Below are 12,449 nucleotides of genomic sequence, written 5' to 3'. Positions count from 1 at the left end.
TAAAGCATTATTAAACCTAAAACCAAAAATATAATATATTGCAGCTTACCGATCATTTTATGTGATGGCTGCATTAGTTTTCTTTTTTTTAGGCTCTGTTTTCTCCTGGTGATCTGCCCGGTAACACACCTCCTATAATGGAGTCCCCCACTCTGGATGAAGGAGCACAGGGGCACTGCACCATTGTAAATCTGGTGGGAGGGGAATGATAAATGGACTAGCAAATTTAAATACACTAGCTAACTGAAGCCAAACTTCAGCTAGCAATTTATAAGCAGTTACAGCAAGCATTGTTTTTTGGGGGGATTTTGGGATAAATGTTTTCCATAAATAAAGAAAATAAATAAAAGCGGATCATTGTAACCACTGCTGCCAGTATTAAATGATTTGTCTCATCCCTGTAACTGAAAAAAGCTTGTTCTTTTGAAAAATCAACAGACTTACTGGCTGGCTAACCAAATCAAAACTAGAAGAAAGAAAGGCTGAAAAAGAAAAATAATGGAGCCATCATATCTAAGAATTGTTAAGCTGCAAAATAATAAATGTTTGCTTTTGGGTTTACTACTGCTTTAAAACTAAAAAGAAATGCCTGCTACATTTCTTAAATTAGATACTAACACAATCCTTCTAACAGAGAATTTGGTAAAAGTATAGTTAAAGTGTGCCAGTGTGATAGTCAGTTCTGTGATGGTTCGTTAATATTAATCTTTTGTTGCCAGGTCTGTACGGCCCATGGTCCTACAGCACTGCTTCCAGCAGGCCAGGTCCTTATGTCATACAGACCTCTATCCCTCTTCTGCTATAAGTTCATGGTCACTTCAGTGACCATGAACTTTCAGCAGAAATGTTCAGCAGACTCTGCTGAATAAAACAATAGTTCTGATTAGCAGTTAACTAGTCATAGCTATTCACCTAAAATGACCCCCGCTGATACCATCGCCACTTTTCTACATACCACCCACTGCTTACTTCCCTCCTGCAGTCCCTAAAATACCTGCGCTCCCTTCCCCACTGTCTCCAGCCTTCACCACCTGCCCCTTAGCACCAATGCTCACCCCCAGTATCAGTGACCCCCCCCTTCCCCCCACCAGCACAGATCTGGATCTACTGCAATTGCCAGCTTCCCCCTGCTGTTAATTGCATGAGTAAATTCTGCCCCCCCCAACCCCCCTTCAGTGCTACCCCTCACTCACTGATCTCCAACCCCCCCCCATGTAGTTTTGCTAGCTGGCCTTCCCTCCACCTCTCCTGCTGGCTGCAATTGCTGTCCAGGATTCAGGAGATCTGTCAATGACAGATTGCAATCAGGATGGAAAACGGGGATGGGGGGGGGTTAGGGCCTAGTAAACATATGTTTACCAGCCCCTTTTCATTTCTGAATGAACAAAGTGATCACTAGTAATCACTCTGTTCATTCATCACTGGCACATAGTAAACTGTGTTTTCTATGTGTCAGTTTATAAATGAATAGCAGTCTCTATACAGACATTCATTATTTATTACAGTGCAGTTCAGGTTGTAGAAAAAGGAACTGTCTTTAGTCTCTTTCTCTGTCTGTAAAATAGTAAAAATTACAAACCTAGTAAGGGTAGATTAAGATATACATCTAAATCTCCCTTGCCACTGAAGCCCAAATTGTGTTTGGATTGCACTCCAGAGGCTTCTGACAAGTGGTGAGGAAGTGATTCGATCCCTCCTCACCACCTGTTCTAACTCCATTTTTGGTTGGCGCGGCGCTTGCTCAGACTAGAATATGCAGCATTCAGAAGGCGGCATCGCTGCAAGTCAGGACAACTGTGTTATGGGCACGCAGCGAATCATCACGACCGCAGCATTTAACTACTTGCTGCACAATCACGTACCTGGTACGTCACTGTGTTTAAAGTAGTTGTACTGGGGTGATATCTGCAGGCATCAACCCAGTACCACTTTTTAGAGCCAGCGGTCATCTCTTTTGTAATAGCAATCAAAGCAGCTACTTAGCCGCTTGATTGCTATTACAAGCAGCAGGAGGGGACGTCCCCTCTCCCGTTGCCTTCCGTGGCTCACTCGGGCTCTCCCATTCCACCAGGAGATCCAAACAATCAGGTGGTGCATCCCCCAGTTGGTCAGAGTCTCGAACAAATACAGGATCAGCTTTGATCAGGTCTTCATAGTGGTAATCAGGAAACCATAACCTGACATCACTTCTGTTTTACCTGGATGTCATAGGAGCCGTTTTCAAACAATCAGAAGCATTTAAACCACCGATCTTGGTGTTTTGAATGCTTTTGAGAGCAGAGGATGGATTTTGGATCTTATAGACCCCAGATCCCTCCATAAAGAGTACCTGTCATATGCATATTGCTGTCAGAAGAGATGTCTACATTCGTTGTGACAGCAATAAAAGCGATCAAAGAAACAAATTTAAAGCGACAGTGTAAAAATAAAAGCAATTAAATAAATCAATAATTAAAAAAAAAGAACACACGATTTGGTCCCTCACACAAGCAAACTTTCAGAAAATATATGGTTTAGGGAGTCTTTTACAAACTCTGAAAGCTGTAAGTGAAAAATTAAAACCTTCAGATTTTTTGAGAAATTTGGATATTTACATTTTTGCTTACATTTGATTTTCACCATTTCACAAAAAGGCACAATTTAAAAAAATTACAAAAATGGTTCTGCCAGCTGAATTTAAAAGTGGCGCACAGGGCCTAGCAGCAAAAGGGTTAACTGAAGAGGCTAAACACTGCAGCTCTCTTCCTAGAGAATATCATTCTTTTGTCAACGGGCTTACAATTCTTGTGAATCTCAGACTAGGTGATGCAAAGTGGAATTGGATCTTGTTTCTGAAAACTTGCATTCCAACTCTGACAGGAAAAAATTGCATCCTATTTCTGACTGGTAGAGAATTTCTTCTTGCCCACATGCTTGTACCCTAACTTACTGATTGCACAAGCACATCAATACAACTATATATACACATATAATGAGTGCATATCCACACAAACAGTCCATAAATATCGAGTGACAACATCAGTGATGTGTAAATCCTCTAAAAAAATCCCCAGTAAAGTCCAGGAACAAATGAAAACATTCAACTATCCACTGACAGGTATTTACCTGTTTGTTGTTTTATATAAATTGTTTGGTGGTTTTACATTTTGTAGTTTTTATGTGTGGCCTCTGTTCTCCTCCATGAGTGCGTATGCGGCCTGATCTGACACACTGACCCTTGGAGTCACTGAAACCTGAAGTTGGTCTCCAGCTACTGCCATTGATGAGTGTCTGGAGGTCTCTTAATTATATGGCTGGCTGATCCCTGTGGTGGGGATCTTTCATATTTAGTAAGAGGCCAACCTTATTTGTGGTGAAGGGCACAAGTGTCTTGGTTGTCTCTTCAAGATACATTCAGTGTTGGTGTTGGTGGAGTTGGTGGAGAGTTGAATATTTTTACTTGTTCCTGGACTTTACTGTTTTTTTAGAAGATTTGCACATCACTGTTTTCACTTGATGTTTTTGGACTTTTGTTTGTGTGGATGTGCACTCATTGTATGTGTATATATATTTACTGTAGATTTAGCCATCCAAAATTCAGATGTTTAGTGGGTACTGCTCTGTGTACAGTCGTTCACACCAAGCACAAAATAATATTTTTGTATTTTTTACAATAATACACCCAACATGAAGCCTTCAAATTTTATAATGCAGCAAAGGAGTAAAAAAGAACAAATATACAATTTCAGAAATTGCTATAAGATCATTAAGGACAAAAACAAAAATGTATTTAGTGATGTGATTTACTTTTCTACTTCATACTCCAATGTTTTAAACTCTACAAATATTCATGAACTCTAAATCATAAAGATAACTGTTAAAAGATAACTGTTATCAAGCTGTCACATTAGAAGTCATAGTTCATAAATATTAATGCTTTCTTCAAAGTGTTGAAATTCATTCCATAACAGCTAATGTGACTATGGCTATGTAGTCATAACTCAGTCCTACAGTGCCCATTATCATTACATTGTTAACAGGTAACAAGCATTTGGAAATTAAATGTAAAATCACTTTTACAAGCCAAACTCTTCCATTTGAGAGATAAAATTATACTGTACATATTCAAAATATTCTTTTTCTGAGACCCATAAAGAATCATATATTTCACAAACTAATCAATGTGACTATGAAGTTTACAGTTAGAGATAGCATTTAGGATGGGGTTTTGTATATTTTACATTTTTTTTACTTGTGTATTTAGAATAATAACCCAAATAATCAACCAATTACTACAATAAAGAATATGTTCGCTAGAAAACTCAAAGGATTTCATTTATGGTATAAAATGTATGAAATAACGGTGGCATAACATTGCCATGCTTTTTAGAAAGTCCCACATGCTTGTACTTTAGCAAAGTTCAAGCATCTCTGTGAACACACATCTGAAATGCTATATAGCATAGGGGATGAGCTGAAGGGTCAGTCCAAACCCAAGTTCAGACACACTCAGGGATTCAGAAGAACACCCAGATAGTTACCTGTTCAGTGAGAGACTAACTTCATGTATAATAGTGGTATTACTTTGGCTATTAAACATTACAGTTTCCAGCTGTCAATGGTTGTTAAGGATGCTGACGGGTATAGGCACCACCAAGTCCTTAACAACAAGTGATGTCCATGGGCCCATTCATTTACATGGCATGGAATCATAAGCCATGTGAGCAAGGGGACTGGAATAATTAAAAAACATGGAGTTCCCTCCCTAAAGTGTATGGGTAAGAATATGCATGTAAAAAAATAAAAAAGGTGTGAGGTTCCCCCAAAATTCTGTGCCAGACTTTTTGGGTCTGATAGGGATTATAAAGGGGAAACCTACACAAAAATCAAGAAAAAAAAGCATGCGATTCCCTCCTAAAAATCCATACCAGACCCTTATTTAATCTTGCAACCTGGCAGGTCAGAAAGAGGGTAGATGAGTGCACACCATCCTCCTGAACCACACCAGGCCACATGCTCTTATGGTATTACCCCTAGCAAAGCACCTTTCTACATGTTGATGAACACAATGGCCCAATAGTTGTGGTAGGGTCTGTGAGCAGGGAGCTCATTAAAATCTGGAAGTCTTCTGTAACAATAAGGGGGCTCTCAGATACTGCCCCCCCCCCCAATGTGAATGAGTAAGGGGCACATAGTAAACCTACTCATTCACAAGAAAATATAAACAGTAACAAAACACACACAGTTTTTAAGAATTATTTTTAAAGAATGTCCTAAAATGTCCATCCACAGTAATCATGTTGTCCAGCAATGTAGATCTATATCAATTACAGTGCCTAAAGCCCATTGACCCACCGGAAAAAAGCTCCACCCACCAATGCACATCTGATTCTATTGCTTCACTCCAGCAGAGTAACCTGTCTGGCAGAGGATAGCTCATGTATACAAAGGGAAAAGTCTACCAGGTGGTGTCATGGACCAAATACGGACATGACCATATTTGGTCAATGATGTCATGTGTATCCTAGTGACACAATTCATAATACAGTATATGGTCATGTTTAAATATAGTCAGTTGCATCACTCAGGGAACCCCAATTCTATGAATATTTGAGCTGTCATCTGCCTGACCTGTCATTTGGCAGGAGTTAGGCAACAGACACATGTTGCCAGGAGGTGTTTTTTTCTTTAATTGGGTTGGGGACCATAATTGACATGGATCTACTTCACTGGATGCCATCACTGAAGGTGATTGCGCATAGTGGGATTTTGTTATTAGGGGATTTGTCAGAAATTAGGTGTGTGTTTTAGATTTAAATTTTTTTTGTGAATGAGTACAGTTACTAAATACCCCTTGCTCATTCACATGGAGCCCATATCAAGGTGATCCCTTATTGTTAAAGGGGATTTCAGATTCTGATAAGCCCCCCACCCACCTGCCTCAACAACCACTGGGTCAGGAAGGTCAGTCCTCCTCTTTTCAGGTATGACAGGCTGAAAGCTTGGGTAAGGATCAGGTACAGAATTTTCTTTGAGGGGGAACCTCATGTCATTTGTTTTGTTCATACCAGGCTCCTCAGGCCTGAAGGGCCTGGTATGAATTAGAGGGGATCCCTATTCAGTTTTTTGGGGGGTCCCCCATGAACATCTATGCTAGACCCTGATCTAGTATAAGTTTGGTAAAGATAAATTAAATTCCTGCCTGCTCTGTTTATAAAGATAATGAAGCTGCCAGGGGCTGTCATTTTTTTCTCACAATTTAAGCATACTGTTTTGCTGTAGTAGGTTGTATAGATAGTACAGATGTATTACTTCACAGGCAGGGTCGGAGAATCCTCCAGGCATGTTATTTAGCGGAGTTTTATATTTTTGAATGTTTTACTTTCAGAATTATTAAAATTACTGCTCCCTGCCAAACAACATTTTTTACACTTTGTTTTTGATACATTACCCATGGCATTGCCCGGTCTCTCATACCATTTGTTTGACAATCACTTGCCTATTAGCCTAGAAAATTACCAAAATTATTTTTAACATTCAGCTCTCATTGACCTCAAAGGGGGTTCAGATTTAGCACCTGATCTTTAGTCATGTTTGCTGAACCCTGCTTCAACTGAACCTAGGTGTGTTTAGCTCATCAATATATACGATTTAAGAACATTTAGCTAAACTAAATATGCAGTTTACAGATAAAATTTTAAATATTCACATATGCTCTGTATAATAATCCAAAATCTATTTTTAGTATGTTTTGGCACCATGCCACACTCTATACAGTTCTTTGTTGCATTTTTCTTTTTATCTGGTGGCCCTGCTATGAACAGCGCTAACTGTTGTAGGCTTACAAACATCAAGCCACTGCTTCTCAATCAGCAATAGCATTGTCAGCCTTCCATACCTGCTAGTTCAGTTGGCTGTTATATCAGGTCTCTCAGATAGGCAGTTAAATGACCAAATGAAGGAGCTTGAACAGCAGGATGTCAACACTGAAGCTAACTTGTAAACTAGCAGTTTAACCTTGTCAGTCTGCATCAGGACACATTGTTAAAGGTAAAAACCTTTGAAAAACACACAAAAAAAACCCACCTGGTATGCCCAGTGTTCTGGAATGGTTATGTCTGGGTGCTATTAGCAATATTTATTTTTTTTAAATAAAAACAAAAGACATAAAGGTACATAACTTATAAAAGGTCAAGTGCTCTCCTTAGACAGATTTTGTGTTTTCATTATAAAATGTCCCATCTCAGCCCTGGTGAAATTTGCTTTCAAATGAGCTCATAGAATGTCCCTTCAATGAGCAGGGGATCGAATATTATAAATAGGGTAAATGTTACAGAAGACACCTTTTCAAACTAAAGAACAGATGTTATAGAATCTGAAACAAATGTGTTTTATAAATACTGTAGGGTGAATGTTTTGTAAATAGGGTACATCTATATGAAAATGAGACAATACACACATATTGCAAATGTGAAGTAAATATAGACTAAACTCAGCATTTTTTCAGCAAATACATCTGACCTTCAAAAAGGTACTTGTTAAAACTCTACTTGAGATTTTTGCATCAATAGATCTAGTCTTCTTTTTCAATCTGCAGCCAGTGATATTCTAAAACTACCACAAAATTCAAACCCTTGCATAGGGGCATTCTGTATACCCTAGTAATGTTCCCCGCATGTGATTGGCATTTGATTTTTTGTTTGTCTTATAAAAGAATCAGACTGACCATGTGATTATTGGAAAACTATTTCCAATAAGCATTTAAAAAGTAGGACGTAGTTACATGAAAAAGGAAGTAGATGTAATTCACATGTCTCTCCACAGAGGGAGCGATATTCTCTGACGGGATTGATTGAATTTCCACCCCACTACCACTCAGCTTTGTCTGCTAAAGTTGCTTGTGCTGTCTGAACATGCTCCAGCTACACACCTGCTAATGCTTGTTGGCACTTTTATCATCCTAATTAGTTGGCTTGTTGAATTTTTTTTGCCTTATATATGCTGGCTGCTGATGCTATACATTCTGGCTTACAAACTACATTTGTGTGATGCACTGGACTTTATTTGTATATGCAATGAAAGCAGAAATATTACCTGTGACAGTATGGTTCCCTGTTATGGTGTATGTTGCCCAGGGTTCTCAACTAGGCAGGTTGAAGGGCTCCAGAAAGCTTATTTAATTTGGAGGAAACTGTGTTTTCAGTTTTCTCTGTGTTTGGTAAAATTTGGTTTGGGACCTGGAGCCTGGAGATTTTACAGTGATCTGGGTGGGAGGAAATCTCCAATCCTGGGACTAGGGTTTAGGAATAGCCAAGACACTGATTGTGCAGGTGAAGTGTAGGCTCCACCCTCCCGAGGAGTCCATGTGGATGCAAGGGAGCAGCCACAAGTGTGCATGGTGGCACAATGTAGTCTGGTAGAGCAGACAGAGGGCTCAAGCCTGTGGACTGGAGAAGCAGGAATGCTGTGAAAGAGTGCTAACCAAGGTACAGTGTTTGTACGTGAATACTGTTATATGGTCAAGAGGACCAAGACATAAAGCCTGAGCACTGGTGCTGCTAAAAAGAGCCAGGAGGCTGAATCTTTGTTTTGCATTGGTGGTGGATACCCCTTCGTGGGCAACCTTATGTTGTTATGAACTTTCCTTTTTTCTTTAACAAAAGTGGGCCAACAAGCCCTTAAATTATGATTTCTGGCGTGGACTCTACTCACTGGTACGTGCTACCTTGAGATTATTAACCCCCAAACATTGCATACTATAAATTGATTGAGAGGTGTGGACTCCATGGTGGATTTTACCTTTGTATGCAATGACAGCATTATTAACTTTCCCATCATATCCTTAGGGAAACTGTGGGTATAGGAGCATTGATATCATATAGATGCTGTGGCTTTATATACAGTGAATGACTCTGGGTCTATATACCATTATCAACTACATTATAGTTATTCATATTGCCAAATCTGAGTCTTATTGAATATTGGTGATTCAGAAACTGAGTGGGTGATGATATGATTAATTTGAGAGGTTATGGTATAAGTGGCTCAGATGGCATTTGGTGACTGTTCGTGACAATGTTGTCGTTTTTAATATTTTGGCTAGTCATAGAATGATTTTACATATTTTTATTTACTATCTTGTATATTTTTCAAAGTATTAATACATTTATACTTTGCTATACCACACTTTCTCTCATTTGGAACCTCTGCCCTGTGACCCTCTCTCTAAGTAACACCAGTGGTTTAATGAAATTACTAGGACAATATCTTAAAAGATGAGTCAGCCAGATTTAATTTGTGGTCAGTGTACTCCTGAACATTTTTTTGTTCCTTTTTTGTGTGCACATAGGTGATGGACCTGTTCTCCTCTAGAGAAGTATTTTTCTTTTTTTACCATTTGATTTTTTTCTCCAAAGCTTCCATCAAGATTGAACTGCATACTTCTCTGGCAATTTCAGGATCAGTTACCCTTTGTGTGTACCTTTGGTGGTCGTACCAGAACCCTATTGTGTGGGACCAGCCAATAATATTAGTGATGGGCACTGAATCTTGAGTTAGGCCAGTAGTGCAATCAGGGGCGGACTGACCATTTGGAAACTCGGGCACTGCACGAGGGCCCGGGGTCAGTAGGGGGCCCCATGAGATGCCCCTGGTACCTTTTTCATAGGCTTTTTTGAGTTTGGGCAAGGACACAGGGGCCCCATGATCCCCTATTGTCCGGGGGACCCATGAGTTGTCAGTCCGCCCCTGAGTGTACAATGTGTATAGTTAGCCACAAGGTGCTATACAGAGCCCTATTTCCATACTCTGAAGACTGCTTCAAGGGTATGGCCACCATTCCAGGTGAAGCTTGGATCTCTAGTGGGCTCAGTGCCATGGAGTAGGTAAGACAGGTTTTCCATGTTAGCATGGGTTCCTGGCTTTTATGAATACAATCTGCAGTGTGTAGCACTCTATGAGGTTTTATTAAAAGAAGATATGGGATTTACTTACTTTACTGTGGTAACCTCTTCCATTTTGTCTCTTAATTTTTGTCCAACGGGACAAGCATTTTAAAATTTGCATTTTATTTCCTTCTATCTAGATGGGGGTTGATTTACTAAAACTGGAGAGTAAAAAATCTGGTGCAGCTCTGCATAGAAACCATCAGCTTCCAATTTTTTGTTTTTGTTAAAGCTTAATTGAACAAGATGAAGCTGATTGGCTACCATACATAGCTGCACCAGATTTTGCACTCTCCAGTTTTTGTAAATCAGCACCTTAGTCTCAGGAGGTAACTGCACCCCAACTCATGGATAAAACATTTTCATTCACCATTTCAACCACAAAAACACACAGCACTTTGCTGCACTCTTGCTGCCCTCTTGCTGCCATCCTCTACAGAGACAGTTATGGAAACACAGTCAGAGTTTGATCATAGTGGCTCCATTCCAACCTACTTTCTGAGAGTGTCCCACTAGGAATCCCCTCACTTAGCAAGGGCAGATCACAGACACAAGAGAGCTGGGCCAAAAGTACTGAATGGCATGGATTCTGCAGACAGCCTTCAGCTACCATACAGGATGATAGCTTCCTTTGTCCTGGAGCAATCTCCTACTATGACACAGCAACTAATTCTAGCCCCTTTCAGATATGCACCACGTAGTCTATCTGACTAAATCAAATGTTTTGATTTAGTCAGACACTATATCAGAATTCTTTGGAAAACTCTTGGGGCTGTTAGAACCTTAAGTTTCCAGAGACCAGAAAATCTATACATTCTCTATTCTCCTGGACCCTGTTCAAGATTCAGAGGTGGAACTTTGTTTACTTAAGGAAATTATGGAGGGAAAAAAGTGAGACTGTGGAGAATTGTGGAGACTGTAGAGAAATGTCCTATCCTTGTTTTTTATGAGGTAAAAGCTAACGCTTTTCGTCAAATGCTGTCTACTGTTAACACACTAAAAGACAAGGTGCACGCAAGTATTTGTCTAACAGCACCTGACTTTCCTCATCATAAACAATACATACACAGATTGTGCAATTAATGAGGACTGGCCCTATCCTGAAAGGGTATTCACTAAGCTTTTGCTGCTATTTACCCTATGAAAAATTAATTTATTAAGAATTGGACTTTTCTGATATTGGATTCTGGATATTGGATTCTGGCATTTCAATTCTCAAAAAACAACTTAGAGTTCTTAGAGTTCTTATTGAGGATGCCCTCGAAAGGATTCTGTTGATAGGCACTTAGAAGCCTGCTGCTCTGTAGCCAGCTAGTGCTGCCATGTCTATTTATTCAGACTATTGTCAACTGGACAAAACAAACTGAGACAAAAGAAACAATTGCAGCTAATGCTCTCAACTTTCTTGTTTTATGTTTTCGCTCTAGAGAATGTGATTTGTTAAGTCTCTAGAATGTGTCTTATCTCTGTGCGTATGCATGGGATTTTGTGGCTAAAAGTTTGGTCAGCTGAACTTACTTGTAAAAAGGATCTACTATGTATGCCTTTTGATGATGAACACCTACCTAGGGAATCTCTTGATGGTGGTAAGGGGTTAAGATGTATCTATTTTTTTTTTGTTTTAAGATTAATTTAGTAAACATCTGGTCCTACAAACATTAATAATAAATGTGGAAATGTCACAAATGCTGTGTCACTTTAGTATATTTTACTATAACAATTAGAAAATTCTATAATTAAAATATTCTCAATTTTAATATTGCGTTATTTATGTCCTCCAGCAGGTGTTTATCAAAAACATCACTGATTTCAATACTATTTTCCTCTCCCATGCCCAGAATCAATCCTGAAAAGCATAACATCATTTGTATGCAGGTCTTCATGGACCCACCCCTTAAGGAGGAATCATCACTTCACTGTGCCTTAACAATGAGGAGATGTTGTAGAGAGTGGCACCCTTTGCATCAGTGAAGGCCACTGAGAAGCCTGGAGAAGCCTTTCACTGTTCTGCTTTGTTGTCTTTCATGAATAGAAATATCCAGCACTTCTGAATATGAGGAGTTTGTGGCTTATTTATCTTTTTCCCACATTATAGCTCTGGTGCTTGGTGACTGGCCACACATATAGGAAAAGATGTCACATATGGGGAGGAGAGAGTTATTAAGTCTGTTTAAGCTCAATTTTTTAACTTTAGCTTGCACAGAGCTTCCTGTGGAAGGGAAATGCAAGAAGGTGAATATGTGCAGGAAGGGAGGGTAGCTTTTAAGTGAATCTGCTGCTTTGTTTTTTGTTTTTTTTTAATCCAAACTTTTTTTATTGAAAAGAAGTACATGAGCAAATAACAGGGCATGGAACAATCTTGCAGATGAGTACAGGTAGTGGTATACATTGCATATATAGATTAGACACAGTCAAACTGCACAAATAAGAGCCCATTGCTATGGATAACCAATTTCATAATAATCAACTTCTTAAAAAATAGAAGGAAAATAGGAAAAGAAAAACCAAAAGAAGAATTTTCTTTTT

This window comes from Staurois parvus, unplaced genomic scaffold (assembly GCF_062004578.1).
Source record: "Staurois parvus isolate SC_StPar_1 unplaced genomic scaffold, SC_StPar_1.0 ptg000264l, whole genome shotgun sequence".
In the NCBI taxonomy this organism is placed as follows: domain Eukaryota; kingdom Metazoa; phylum Chordata; class Amphibia; order Anura; family Ranidae; genus Staurois; species Staurois parvus.
Note: the sequence above shows the minus strand (reverse complement) of the source record.